This window comes from Nyctibius grandis, chromosome 1 (genome assembly GCF_013368605.1).
Source record: "Nyctibius grandis isolate bNycGra1 chromosome 1, bNycGra1.pri, whole genome shotgun sequence".
Lineage (NCBI taxonomy): Eukaryota > Metazoa > Chordata > Aves > Nyctibiiformes > Nyctibiidae > Nyctibius > Nyctibius grandis.
This window is the reverse complement of record NC_090658.1, coordinates 100,791,026-100,804,810: the sequence shown is the minus strand read 5'-3', so window position 1 is coordinate 100,804,810 and position 13,785 is coordinate 100,791,026. Positions and strand designations below refer to the sequence as shown.

Genomic DNA, 13,785 nt, shown 5'->3' with positions numbered 1-13,785 from the left:
TGCTAGGGGAAATCCCATGGGACAGGGCACTAGAAGGTAAGCGGGCTCAATATAGTTGGTTAGCATTCAAGGACTGCTTCTTCCGAGCTCAAGATCAGAGCATCCCAGCAGGTAGGAAGTCAAGGAAGGGTACCAGGAGACCTGCATGGTTAAACAGGAAACTGCTGGGCAAACTCAAGTGGAAGAAGAAGGAGGGGCTGGCCACTTGGGAGGAATATAAGTCTGTTGTCAGAGGGTGTAGGGAGGCAACTAGGAAAGCTAAGGCCTCCTTGCAATTCAACCTTGCAAGAGAGGTCAAGGACAACAGAAAGGGCTTCTTCAAATACATTGCAGGTAAAGTCAACACTAGAGGCAATGTAGGCCCACTGATGAATGAGGTGGGGGCCCTGGAGACCGAGGATAAAAAGAAGGCGGAGTTACTGAATGCCTTCTTTGCCTCTGTCTATACTGCTGGAGGCTGTCCTGAGGAGCCCCGGACCCCTGAGGCCCCAGAAGTCAGGATAGAGGAGGAATCTGTCTTGGTAGATGAGGGCTGGGTCAGGGACCAATTAAACAATCTGGACGTCCACAAATCCATGGGCCCTGATGGGAGGCACCCGCGGGTGCTGAGGGAGCTGGCGGAAGTCATTGCTAGGCCACTCTCCATCATCTTTGCTAAGTCGTGGGCAACGGGAGAGGTGCCTGAGGACTGGAGGAAGCGAAGTCACTCCAGTCTTCAAAAAGGGCAAGAAGGAGGACCCGGGTAACTATAGACCGGTCAGCCTCACCTCCATCCCTGGAAAGGTAATGGAACAACTTGTTCTTGGTGCTGTCTCTAGGCACATCAAGGATAGGAGGATCATTAGGGGCACTCAGCATGGCTTCACCAAGGGCAAGTCATGCTTAACCAACTTGATAGCCTTTTATGAGGATGTAACCTAGTGGACAGATGATGGTAAAGCTGTGGATGTGGTCTATCTCGATTTCAGTAAGGCGTTTGACACGGTCTCCCACAGCATCCTCGCAGCTAAACTGAGGAAGTGTGGTCTGGATGATCGGGTAGTGAGGTGGATTGTGAACTGGCTGAAGGAAAGAAGCCAGAGAGTGGTGGTCAATGGGACAGAGTCCAGTTGGAGGCCTGTGTCTAGCGGTGTCCCTCAAGGGTCGGTTCTGGGACCAGTTCTATTCAATATATTCATTAATGACTTGGATGAGGGAATAGAGTGCACTGTCAGCAAGTTCACTGATGACACAAAACTGGGAGGAGTGGCTGACACATGGGAAGGCTGCGCAGCCATTCAGAGAGACCTAGACAGGCTGGAGAGTTGGGTGGGGAGAAATTTAATGAAATATAACAAGGGCAAGTGTAGAGTCCTGTATCTGGGCAAGAACAACCCCATGTATGAGTACAAGTTGGGGACAGACCTGTTAGAGAGCAGCGTAAGGGAAAGGGACCTGGGGGTCCTAGTGGACAACAGGATGACCATGAGCCAGCAGTGTGCCCTTGTGGCCAAGAAGGCCAATGGCATCCTGAGGTGTATTAGAAGGGGTGTGGTTAGCAGGTCGAGAGAGGTTCTCCTCCCCCTCTACTCTGCCCTGGTGAGGCCGCATCTGGAGTATTGTGTCCAATTCTGGGCCCCTCAGTTCAAGAAGAACAGGGAACTGCTAGAGAGAGTCCAGCGCAGAGCCACGAAGATGATTAGGGGAGTAGAACATCTCCCTTATGAGGAGAGGCTGAGGGAGCTGGGTCTCTTTAGCTTGGAGAAGAGGAGACTGAGGGGTGACCTCATTAATGTTTATAAATATGGAAAGGGCAAGTGTCATGAGGATGGAGCCAGGCTCTTCTCAGTGACATCCCTTGACAGGACAAGGGGCAATGGGTGCAAGCTGGAACACAGGAGGTTCCACATAAATATGAGGAAAAACTTCTTTACAGTGAGGGTGACCGAACACTGGAACAGTCTGCCCAGAGAGGTTGTGGAGTCTCCTTCTCTGGAGACATTCAAACGCCGCCTGGACGCGTTCCTGTGTGACATGATCTAAGCAATCCTGCTCCGGCAGGGGGATTGGACTAGATGATCTTTCGAGGTCCCTTCCAATCCCCAACATTCTGTGATTCTGTGATATATAGTTGAACAGTTGAGGCATCTGTGCTGATTTTGTAGTATCTGTCTCTATAGAACTTCTGAATTCTTGTTGATGTTGGCGATGATAGGAGCCCTCACCTAGGATCCCTCATCTAAGTGATGACTGGAACTCTGATGATATTCTGGAAAAAGTCAAAGGGTATAGAACTGATCTTTTGTTAATCAACTTTGTTGAGACCTAATATTTGTTCCTTAATTCTAAGTTTATATAAAGTTAGAAAACAAAGATAAAATCGCTAAGTCCTAGAAGAATGATTTTTTTTGTCAGCTCTCCATGAATACACATTAAATTTGGAAGGCTATGAAACCAAGCATTGATAGGAAATGGACTGATTTGCAATGAAAAGTGGAATTAAAATGGCATGTGTTTATGGAAAGGAGGACCAGTTTAGCCATAAGATTTATTGTAGAAAGTGAAACCAGTTTGGCTCTAAATCAACGTAGAGTATGGACAGAACACTTTAGGAAGCAAACTCAGAGTGCTGGATGTGTCAGAGGAATGTGACCTCAGGACAGAACATATTTCAGGTTGATGATAAAGACAAAATAACTCAGGGTTTATTGCTTTATTATTGTAAGTTCTTTCTATTTCCTAAGTAAAAAGTAGCTTATTTTAGACTCATGCTAAGCCTGTATGTATTATATATCACAACTGTTATGTACTTTTGAGGAGCTAAATTATAAATACAGAGTACACTTATAGACATGTTTCAAGGTAAGACTGTGCACAGTATTTGAGAGGTCTTTATTGTAGAAGTACGGGCACACAGGTTTCAAGGTCTCATTTCTTCACTGTGTGTCTAGGGGCTACAATAAAGTAGCCAAGGAAAGAAACACGATTTAAAAGAAATTTAAAAGCATGCAAGTCCAATGACTAGTACCCTGCACTAAGAATAAATAGTGGGTGTAATAGCTACATGCTTAAACCAATGTGATCTTGACTTTCAGATGAAAAACAATTGATTCAAAAGTTGCAATCAGTATGCTGTGAATGTAATATGTGAAGGAAAGGCCACTGAATAATATATCAATCCAGTGAGATCAACAATATATAGAATTTATACTATTGGCCTTTCCAAAGACAAGAGATTGGGACTGGTCCAGTTTAACATCTTTGTTGGTGACATGGACAGTGGGATTGAGTGCGCCCTCAGCAAGTTTGCTGATGACACCAAGCTGTGCGGTGCAGTTGACACGCTGGAGGGAAGGGATGCCATCCAGAGGGACCTGTACAGGCTTGAGAAGTGAGCCCATGTGAACCACATGAAACTCAACAAGGCCAAGTGCAAGTTCCTGTATGTGGGTTGGGGCAATCCCAAGCACAAATACTGGCTGGGTGGAGAATGGATTGAGAGTAGCCGTGAGGAGAAGGACTTGGGGGTGATGGTTGATGAGAAGCCCAACATGAGCTGGCAATATGCGATTGCAGCCCAGATAGCCAGTTGTATCCTGGGCTGCATCAAAAGGAGCATGACTAGCAGGTTGAGGGAGGTGATTCTGCCCCCTCTACTCTGCTCTTGTGAGACCCCACCTGGTGTACTGAGTCCAGCTCTGGGGGACCCCAACATAAGAAGGACATGGAGCTGTTGGATCAAGTCCGGAGGAGGGCCACGAAGATGATCAGAGGGCTGGAGCACCTCTCCTATGAAGGCAGGCTGAGAGAGTTGGGGATCTTCAGCCTGGAGAAGAGAAGCCTCTGCGAAGACCTCATAGCAACCTTCCAGTACCTGAAGGGGGCCTACAGGAAAGCGGGAGAGGGACTTTTTACAAGAGCATGTAGTGATAAGACGAGGGGGAATGGTTTTAAACTGAAAGAGGGTAGATTTAGATTAGATATTAGGAAGAAATTCCCAGTTGTGAGGGAGGTGAGACACTGGGACAGGTTGCCCAGAGAAGCTGTGGATGCCCCTTCCCTGGCAGTGTTCAAGGCCAGACTGGATGAGGCTTTGAGCAACCTGGTCTAGTGGAAAAGCGTCCCTGCCTGTGGCAGGGGGTGTCACGGTTTAAAGCTGGGCCGGCTATTAAACCTGTGGCAGATGCTCTCTGTTATCCTCGCCTCTCCCCGCAAAGGGAAAGGGAAAGGGAAAAGGGAGAGAGACTTCCGGGTTGGAAAGTTAAAACAGTTTTAATAAACTATAATAATGGAAAAGAGTATAATAACAATAATAGAAATAATCAAATATATACAAATATATATACAAAACCAAGATTGAGCTCCCCTGAAGTCAGCCACGTCACCACCGGCACTGCAGGGCAGGCTCCGGGAAGACCCAGGCTGGGCCTAGAGACGGTCGAGAGCTGGATTCAGGGATGCACGGATCAGGATCGGGGGCAGCAGGAAAACAGACGGAGTCCTCCTTGGACACCGGCCATAGCAGAAAGAGGGCGAGACCCTCGTGATCCCCCCGCTTTATACTGAGAATGACGTGTATGGGATGGAATACCCTCGTTGGTCAATTTTGGGTCACCTGCCCTGTCTGCTCCCCCCTGCAGCTGCGACCCCCCTTCGGCTCTTCACTCGTAAGCAGTGAGGAATTCAGCAGTGACCTTGGTTTCTCTAAGACTAAGTACAGCAAGAGCCTTACTACACAACATCCCTACCGGTGCCTCAGCGATAACTACAAACTTTGAGCGTTATCAGTCCTGGAAGCAGACACTGTCTGCAAAACATGCAGTTAGTTTCAGAAAGTGCAGTTACTTAGAGGAGACTTAGCTGAAAGTAAAAATCACTGAAAGGAAAATCGGCCTGGTTTAGTCCAAACCAGGACAGGGGGGTTGGAGCTAGATGATCTTTAAGGTCTCTTCCAACCCAAACCATTCTGTGATTCCATGATTCTAAGACATATCTTCTCTTTGATCAACTAAATTTGCATACAGCTTTGACATGTGGGTATGTATTATTTTTTACTCTTTGGTACCACTGTTCTTTAATTCTTTCATATAAATTTATCTCTCTGGAGTTCTCAAAGGAAGAAACAATGAAGATATATAGTTGTGTATTACACTCTGTAAGTCCTCAGAAGGGCTAGGTTTGAATTATATGATTTGTTACATATGGCTGGAAATCAGTTATTTTTAAGAGTTACATGGGAGGGAATATAATGTATGCACACATGCACATACACATGTATATGTATGTATATAACACTGAGTGGAATGTGTGCAGCAAACTTTTCAAATAACTGAAAAGCCTGAGGAAAGTAATTAATTTGCATATGTTCTTACAATAGTAATACAATTAATAGGAAAAACAGGGTATTGTCAGTTGCTGCTAGTTTGGAGCTACTTTACTTTGTGCTGGCTGCCTCTGATCCCTATTGGTTTGTTTTGGCAGCAGGCTATCAAGCAGGTGTAGATGTCTCTTGGCTAGTTTTCTTTGGCTTAAAGTTGAGGATATGTCAAGGCATACAGTTCTGTACAAACTACTACTCTAGCCTTACACTACTCAAAGACTCCCTTACATGGACTGATCTCAGAGCTGAACTTGCTTTGAGCTGAAGGTTTAACTACCAACCTTCTGAGATCCCTTGCAACTCAAATTGTATAATTCTATGAGGATACATGATTGTCATCTTAAAATTTGCTTTTTGCCATTACAGTTCTGTCAAGAAGACTTGATGGGTTACTGAATCTGCCTCATTGTGAGTACATGCCAAGGATGCAGATACCCTTGAAAAAATATGGCCATTTCATATTACAATGTTTGTGTAAAGTTTCTCTTTTTTCCCTTATATTTCCAATGGGGAATTTTGCTTAAAACGGATCATAGAATCATAGAATTTTAGGGGTTGGAAGGGACCTCTGGAGATCGAGTCCAACCCACCTGCCAGAGCAGGACCAGTCTAGGGCAGGTTACACAAGAACGCATCCAGACGGGTCTTGAAAGTCTCCAGAGAAGGAGACTCCACAACCTCTCTGGGGAGCTTGTTCCAGTGCTCTGTAACCCTTACAGTAAAGAAGTTCTTCCTCATGTTGAGGTTGAACTTCCTGTGCTCTAGCTTGCATCCATTGCCCCTTGTCCTATCACAGGGCACAAGTGAAAAGAGGTTGCCCCTTTCCTCTTGACACCCAGCCCTCATATATTTATACACATTAATCAGATCCCCTCTCAGTCTTCTCTTCCCCAGACTAAAAAGCCCCAGGTCTCTCAACCTTTCCTCATAAGGCAGGTGTTCCAGTGCCTTAATCATCCTCGTAGCTCTCCATTGGACTCTCTCCAGTAGATCTCTGTCCCTCTTGAACTGGGAAGCCCAAAACTGAACGCAATACTCCAGGTGAGGTCTCACCAAGGTAGAGTAGAGGGGGAGGAGGACCTCCCTCGATCTACTGGATGCACTCTTCTTAATGCACCCCAGGATACCATTGGCCTTCTTGGCCACAAGGGCACATTGCTGTCCCATGAATAACTTCTTGTCCACCAGGACTCCAAGGTCCTTCTCCACGGAGCTGCTCTCTAGCAGATCGCCTCCTAACCTGTACTGGTGCATTTTATTACTCCTTCCCAGGTGCAGGACTCTGCACTTATTCTTGTGGAAACTCATTAGGTTCCTCTTTGCCCAGCTCTCCAGTCTGTCTAAATCACACTGAATGGCCGCACAGCCTTCAGGTGGATCAGCCAAATGTCCCAGCTTCGTATCATCAGCAAACTTGCTGAGAAGACACTCTGTCCCTTCATCAAGGTCGTTGATAAAGATGTTAAACAAGACTGGACCCAGCACTGATCCTTGGGGGACTCCACTAATTACAAGTCTCCAGCTGGACTTGGCACCATTGATTACCATTCTTTGGGCTCTTTTGTGTAGCCAGTTCTTAATCCATCTCACTCTCTGTTTTTCTACCTCACACTTCCTGAGTTTGCTCACAAGGATGTCATGGGAAACTGTGTCAAACGCCTTGCTAAGGTCAAGGTAGACTACATCCACTAGTCTCCCTGCATCTACCCATCAGTCATGACGTCATAGAATGCTATCAGGTTAGTCAAGCATGATTTCCCCTTGGTAAATCCATGCTGACTACTGTTATGATTTAGTCCATGGCTAGGAGAGGTTTAACATTTCAGTGTACATTCCTTTGCATTATAGTAAGTGTTGTGTTTTTTGCCATGACTGTCAGAATTTACCATCACTTGAAGAGGTGTAATATAAAAATGCAGGAATCTATGTTGAGATTTTTCTCTTAACCAAAGTCTATTGGGAAAGTAATGAAAAGTCTAGTATGAAAATATCTCTTTTCCTTTGCAAGGTCATTTCTTTTTCCAGACCATCCCTAGGATAAAATTTAGAATTACAAAAGTGTTATTTTTAAACTTTGTTTTTCAGTCTGGTAAGGTTTTGTCCTTAAGGTATGAGAGTAGATTTGGCGCCATATGGCAGTAGGGGTTGCTATGGGAATTATTCATTGTTACAGAACTGTACGGTGATTACTCAAAGCAAATTCCAGTGAACAGCTTTAATTCATGTGCTTCTTTTTCTTTGAGATTTAATCAGACTTTTTTTTTTTAATATGTGTGCTATAACCACAAAACCAGAAAAGTGCTTTGGAGATAAAAAAAATGTATCTATTCACTGAATAGTTCAGATTGCTTCTCTGTTCACTTACCTTTTATTTGTGCAATCTGAGTTCAGAATTAAAATAACAAAGGCAGGGACTATGTCCAAATTTATCTACAGTATGGTGTTGATAAATGACAACACTACAGCTTCCATGAGCTTTGACAACTAGGAGAAATGTGTTCTAGACTAGCACCCAAAAGACACAAAGGTACTGTAGGCTCAGAATTACCCTAGAGGAAAGTTCTCTTTTTAGGACAATGTATAATTCTACTTAGTACTTATGGAGGCAGTATTGTTTAAAACACTTCACAGTAAATACAATTGAATTTGAATTATTTTTCTTTCCAAATAGATAAGTCATTTACTCCTTTTGAAATACTATCTCCTCTCAGGTGTAAAATTTCTTTTGTTTACGACAGCTAATTGTGGGGGTAAAAACATCTTTAAAAAGTTCTTTCTTTTTCAATCAAAATTTGCCCATTTTTTTGGTGAAAAATTATGTATAGCATTGATTTGCACCATGCACCAGACTCAGATATTGGTGAGAAAGTGATACATGCAAACAAAATGAGAATAAACACTCTTGGGTGTTTCTATGCTGTCACGTTGACTCACTTAACTCCAGGACCCTAGACCTCTAATCATCACCTCTGCACACTTGCTCTTTTGCTCCAGTTCTGAGTGGCCAATTTGTTGCTTTGTTGAGATGACCCAGACTCATAGCAACTTCAGCAGCGTGCACGCTCAAGTACTAGAGCTGTAACTCTTAGCTGGAGGAGTAGGATTCACTCTCCGGCTTGTATATCAAAGACTACAGTTCTCTCTCACAACAATGAAAAATAAAATAGACCTGCACTGGATGTAAGAACTAGGCTATATAGCCTTTATTTGGTTATATGGCATGAAATAACAATTCACAAGCATATCTTTAGTTGTTAATTTACAGATATATTGAATCTGTATAATCTACCTGAACTAATTTATTCTGACAAAATTAAAAAATGGAACAGAGTCTGTATATACTCCATGCATTGCACACTCATATAGCTCACATCTACTGCTATGTATTTGTGGGGAAGAATGAATTTTCAAATCAGTGTCAGAAAGAATCCTAAACTTCACAATGGGCTTCATGGTTATGAATGCCTAGCAGAAGGAAGAGACTTTGTCATTCAGGTTAAACGATCTTTTATTATGTGCACTTTTTCTAATTCTGAAAATGTACATCAAAAAAATATCTTCACACACACAGGAGTATCTATTTTAATGAAAATAACAGGAATAATCAGGTGGTTGAGTAAACATTTATGAGCTAGGAGAAAATGTATTATCTCATGGCTTCAGCGCAGATTTGAACTTCATTCCTTTTCTGGCAGTGAGAACTTAAGAGCTTTAAACATAGTTGTCTCAGGCAAGACCCAGAAGCCTAATAAGTAATAACTAAGAGTTCAGTACAAATTAGACACTTATAATAAAAGGTTATCAAAACGCTCTAATTCACTAAGCACTAATTTAGCTAAAATCTCAATTTGGATGCAAGCGCTTTTATTTCCCTGGCACAGAAATATAAACACCTACTCATCTGTGAAACAACTCCTTTGTGGAGACCAGGGTGCTTACTTTTCACCTTAGAACTGTTGCGATTTGGATGTGAAGACAAAAAGTGTCTAAACTTCACTTGAATCTGAATGGATTAAGGCAGAACTGAGATAAATGGGTAAACATAAAACACAGCAGTAACAGTCGCTTTCTGTACAAGACAGTCAGTAATGGTATTGTCAGTTTTGTACATTAAAATTATGATTAGAAAATTCAAACAGAAAATGAAAAAGTGGATTCATTTTTTTTTTCATTGTAAGATAATTCAACCCTCTTTGAATTCTTATGAGCGTTCCACTTTTACCATTCTTTTTTCTGGTAAAAATACACATGTTCCTTCATCTAAAATTCTGTTCATTAGAAGAAGAAAGTTTGAGCTTACTCTTGACCTTCAGACAGCTTTTCGGTAAGTTTCTGATATATCAACTCTGACTTTTTTTGTGTGTGATTTGCATCTCTGGGTACTGCTATAGTTGTCTCTGGCTGCATCCTTGTTCCAAGATGGTTGTGTAAGTTACCATGTTTCTTTATGCTGCAGACATTATTATTCCTCATATCCCTTCTGAGGAAATAAGGAGGAAATAGTGAGCTATTTCCCCAGTTACTTCATCTGCAGACACCTCAGTAGTAGGTGGCTTTTATTTCACTGGGCAAGAGCATAGGAGTCACAGTCCTTGCAAGTCCTAAATGAGAAATATTTGGTTATACATGAAACTGGAAGAGGAAGAAGACAGAATTACAGATTTGTCTCTGGTACAGTGTATACTTTTTGTTTTGTCTGTTGGGTATTGCCCCAGTATATTCTTTATCAAATTCTTCTTTTTTACTCCCACAAAACTCCTGTCTTTAGCACCTTCAAAAAAAAAAAAAAAGACTATACGAATTCCATTGTTTTAGTTATCATAATGTAAACTGTGGACACCTTCTCTTATTATTCCATTATTATTCCATTATTATTCCATTATTATTCCATTATTATTCCATTATTATTCCATTATTATTCCATTATCCTCCTAAATGTAGTGTGCTAAACTGGTGTAAATGAGTTGAGGGTTACAAACCTTGTATTCCCACATGAATTTAAAAGGCTCTACTGAATGCCAGATTTCCTTTGTGCATAACTGATTTAAAATTTGATCAAGTAAATTGTTCTAGCTTTAGAATTGACACTGATAGCATAAAGAGGAAGGAAGTAAAATGATTATGGAAGTTTCTAATCAATAAATAATGAATAGTAATTATTTATTGGACAGTAAATCAATGAAAGAACCTTCTGCCCATTTTCATGTTGTCACAAACACAACAGATAACTAGACATAATCAATACAAAGCTAATTTCTAGACACACTAAGAAATGATTGATTTTATGAATATTTATATGCTCAATGCATCAGTGGCATGAACTCTTTCTCAGGAACATAAAATTTTGTAAAGTTGCTCATGCGTATGCTTATTTCAATCATAGTCCCTGCATGATAAAAACAAATAAAAACATTTTAATAGAAATTCTACTGTTTTCTACTTTTTTTCTGAATTACTAGGAAATTAAAGGAAAATATATCATAACACATTGTTAACAAAGTCTCAGTTTCCAGTTAAACCTAGGGTTTTGCTTTTTTCACATATTCTTTTGTGAAGAGAAGTTCCTGTCAACATAAAAGTTTGACTCATTCCTTTAATGGCAGAATCACAGAATCACAGAATGGTTAGGGTTGGAGGGGACCTCTGGAGATCATCTAGTCCAACTCCCTACTAAAGTAGGTTTACCTACAGCAGGTTGCACAGGATCGCATCCAGGCAGGTTTTGAATATCTCCAGAGAAGAAGACTCCACAACCTCTCTGGGCACCCTGTTCCAGTGCTCTGTCACCCTCAAAGTAAAGTTTTTCCTCGTATTGAGATGGAACTTCCCATGTTTCAGTTTGTGCCCATAGTACCTTCTCCTGTTGTAGAGGTTTGGTTGAGTGAGAAGGCGCACGATCCTATGTCAGTCACTGAGCAGTCTGAGCAACCCAGGCTTTGAGCAATGGTTAAGCCCAGAGCTAGCGACCTTGCATTCCCCTTGCACGGAGCAGAACAAAGAACCTCGTGGTGCCTGCTTCGCGGGAAGCAAAACTACGTCCGGGAGGGAAGGGAGCGGTCACGGCTCTGAATATGTAAACCTATGGACCAATCACAAGTGCGATCGGGGCGCGCGATTAACATATGCATAGTCTATATAACCACTGCTTTCTTTGTTAATAAACGAGAAGCTTCCATACTCACATTGAGATCAAGTAGTTTACTCCGGACAGTTCCCCAGCACCCGCGAGCGCGCCTCCCCCGGTTTTCCCCTTACTACAACTGGTAGCAGAGGATGGTTCCCTTCGGCGTGCTCTCTCCGAGACTGCGGTAAGCAGCGAAAAGGAGGTGTTGGGAAAAAGACGGCTGGGAGCGGTGATGTTCAGGTTCAATTAAGGGCAGAACAGACACTGGAAGGGTTGGCCACCCAGCTCCCAGAGTTCAGGTGCTGTTCAGGTCAAAAGGGCAGAGCAGACACTGGAAAAAGGGCAGCCATGGAGATAGAAGCTGCAATCGTGCTGCTTGCAGATATCCTCTCTAAGAGAGGGAGCAAGACAGCGGAGAAACAGCTAATTAAGCTGATAAAGTTGGGCCAGCGCTGGGGACATTTTAAAGACACAGCGCTTGTATTTTCTGTGGAGGAATGGAAAGAAGTGGGAGACATTATGTGGGAAAAGACTGTTGAGAGGGATCCCGAGGAAGAAGAAATTAAGGAGGTGCGTGAACTCTGGCAAAACGTGATAGAGACTTTAAAAACTATGAGGGCAGAAGGAGAGGTCGCCCGCGCGGCTGCTGAGATGCGGCCGGCGCCGCCGGAGCCCAACCCCCCCGCTAAAACAGAGAAACCTGGGGTTCTGGCTCGTTTCTTCGGGTTACCGGCAGTTAAGGGCATGTCGGCAAACATAAAGCCATCCGTGGCTGAGGTCCGTACGGTGGTAGAAGCGGCGAGCTCCCAGGAGAAATGGCGCGGTAAGAATTTAGAGGAGGAGGTTGCGAACAAAGAACCACGTGGCGCTCCTAGGACCGCGTGGCAAGGGGAGTGGAAACAGGAGGGGGAGGGGTGGTCAGCCCCTCCGGACGCTGCGCGGCTGGCTGGCGGAGAGGCGGGCGGGCTCATCCCCTCTGCGCCGCTGGAGTACCCGCCCCTTCCGCCCTCGCCCTGTCAATCAAGATCCACACCACCTGACCGTGGGAACCTAGAAACGGATGTCACGAGTCTCCTGCAACAGGTTTTGCGGGAATTGCAGGATTTAAAGGTACAGCGAACCGAATTAAGAGCATCCGCTCCTGGATTACAAAACAAAGACAACTCCAGGGATGCTCCGCTTCCACCTGCACCTAGGGCACCGAGGTGGAGTGGGGTGATTCGTGATGCCATATTAGAAGGACACTGGAGTGCAGCAGCAAATCTAGGAGGAGTAGGAGCTTTTCCAGTGCTACAACAGAATGGAGTAGCTACTTGGGAACCACATGATTGGAAAATTCTCCAACAAGCAAAAGCTGCAGTTACCCAGTATGGAGTAAAATCAGATGCTACAAGGAATATAGTCTCCTGGATTTTTCTGCGGATCTTTTATGCCCGCATGACTCCCGAAATTTAATGAAACTGTTGCTGACACCTACTCAGTTCCTGTTGTGGGGTTCAGAATGGGCACAACGAGCAGCCAATGAAGCTGCGCGGAGAATGAATGATCCAAATGATCCTTTACATGGAGTTACTATGGATATTCTCACAGGCCAAGGAGCTTATTCTACGGTACAAGCACAGTTACAGTTACCAGCAGTAGTACTACAAAAATCTGCACAGCTTGCATTTGAAGCATTTCAAGCCTTGCCTGGCTCCGCGATCCCATCATTCGGATCGGTGGTTCAAGGAGCTACGGAGAAATATGAGAACTTTATTAATAGACTATGGGAAGCCGTAATGAATCATCCTGATCTTGATGAGGATAACAGGCAGCAGATGTTAAAGATCCTGGCTTTTGATAACACAAACAGACAAACTAAACAGTTGGCTCGCTAGCTTACCTAAAGGTGGCAGGAGTGGAAGAATGGTGAAGCGAGTCGAACGTGCTGATATGCAGAGAGCTAACAATACCGTTGCTGCTGCTGTGCAAAGTGCTGTTAAGGAGGTGGTTCAACCTTTGGCAGCGCTGGTACAACAAAAAGGGACACGACGACCAACACGAGCGGGACAATCCTTTCAAGGAAATTGCTATCGATGTGGAGAGAAGGGACATGTCAGAAAAGATTGCCGAGCTGCTGTCTGGTGTGATACCTGCCAGAGGAATAATCATTCAACTAAGGCGTGTCAGGGAAACTTCCAAAGGAGCGCGGAGAGGGGCCGCGTGAGGAAACAAGTCAACCCATCATACGAACCAAAGGTTTTTTTACAACAGCACCAACCAGCAACCCCGAGGAAGCCTGGGGTTCGACGTGGAAATTACA

The 13,785-nt window shown here is 43.7% G+C and overlaps 1 pseudogene; it reads left to right on the top strand.

The window, feature by feature from the left end:
* The first annotated feature begins 12,227 nt into the window (after window positions 1-12,227).
* Window positions 12,228-13,785, top strand: part of LOC137661103 (uncharacterized) — a 52,014-nt pseudogene continuing 50,456 nt past the window's right edge.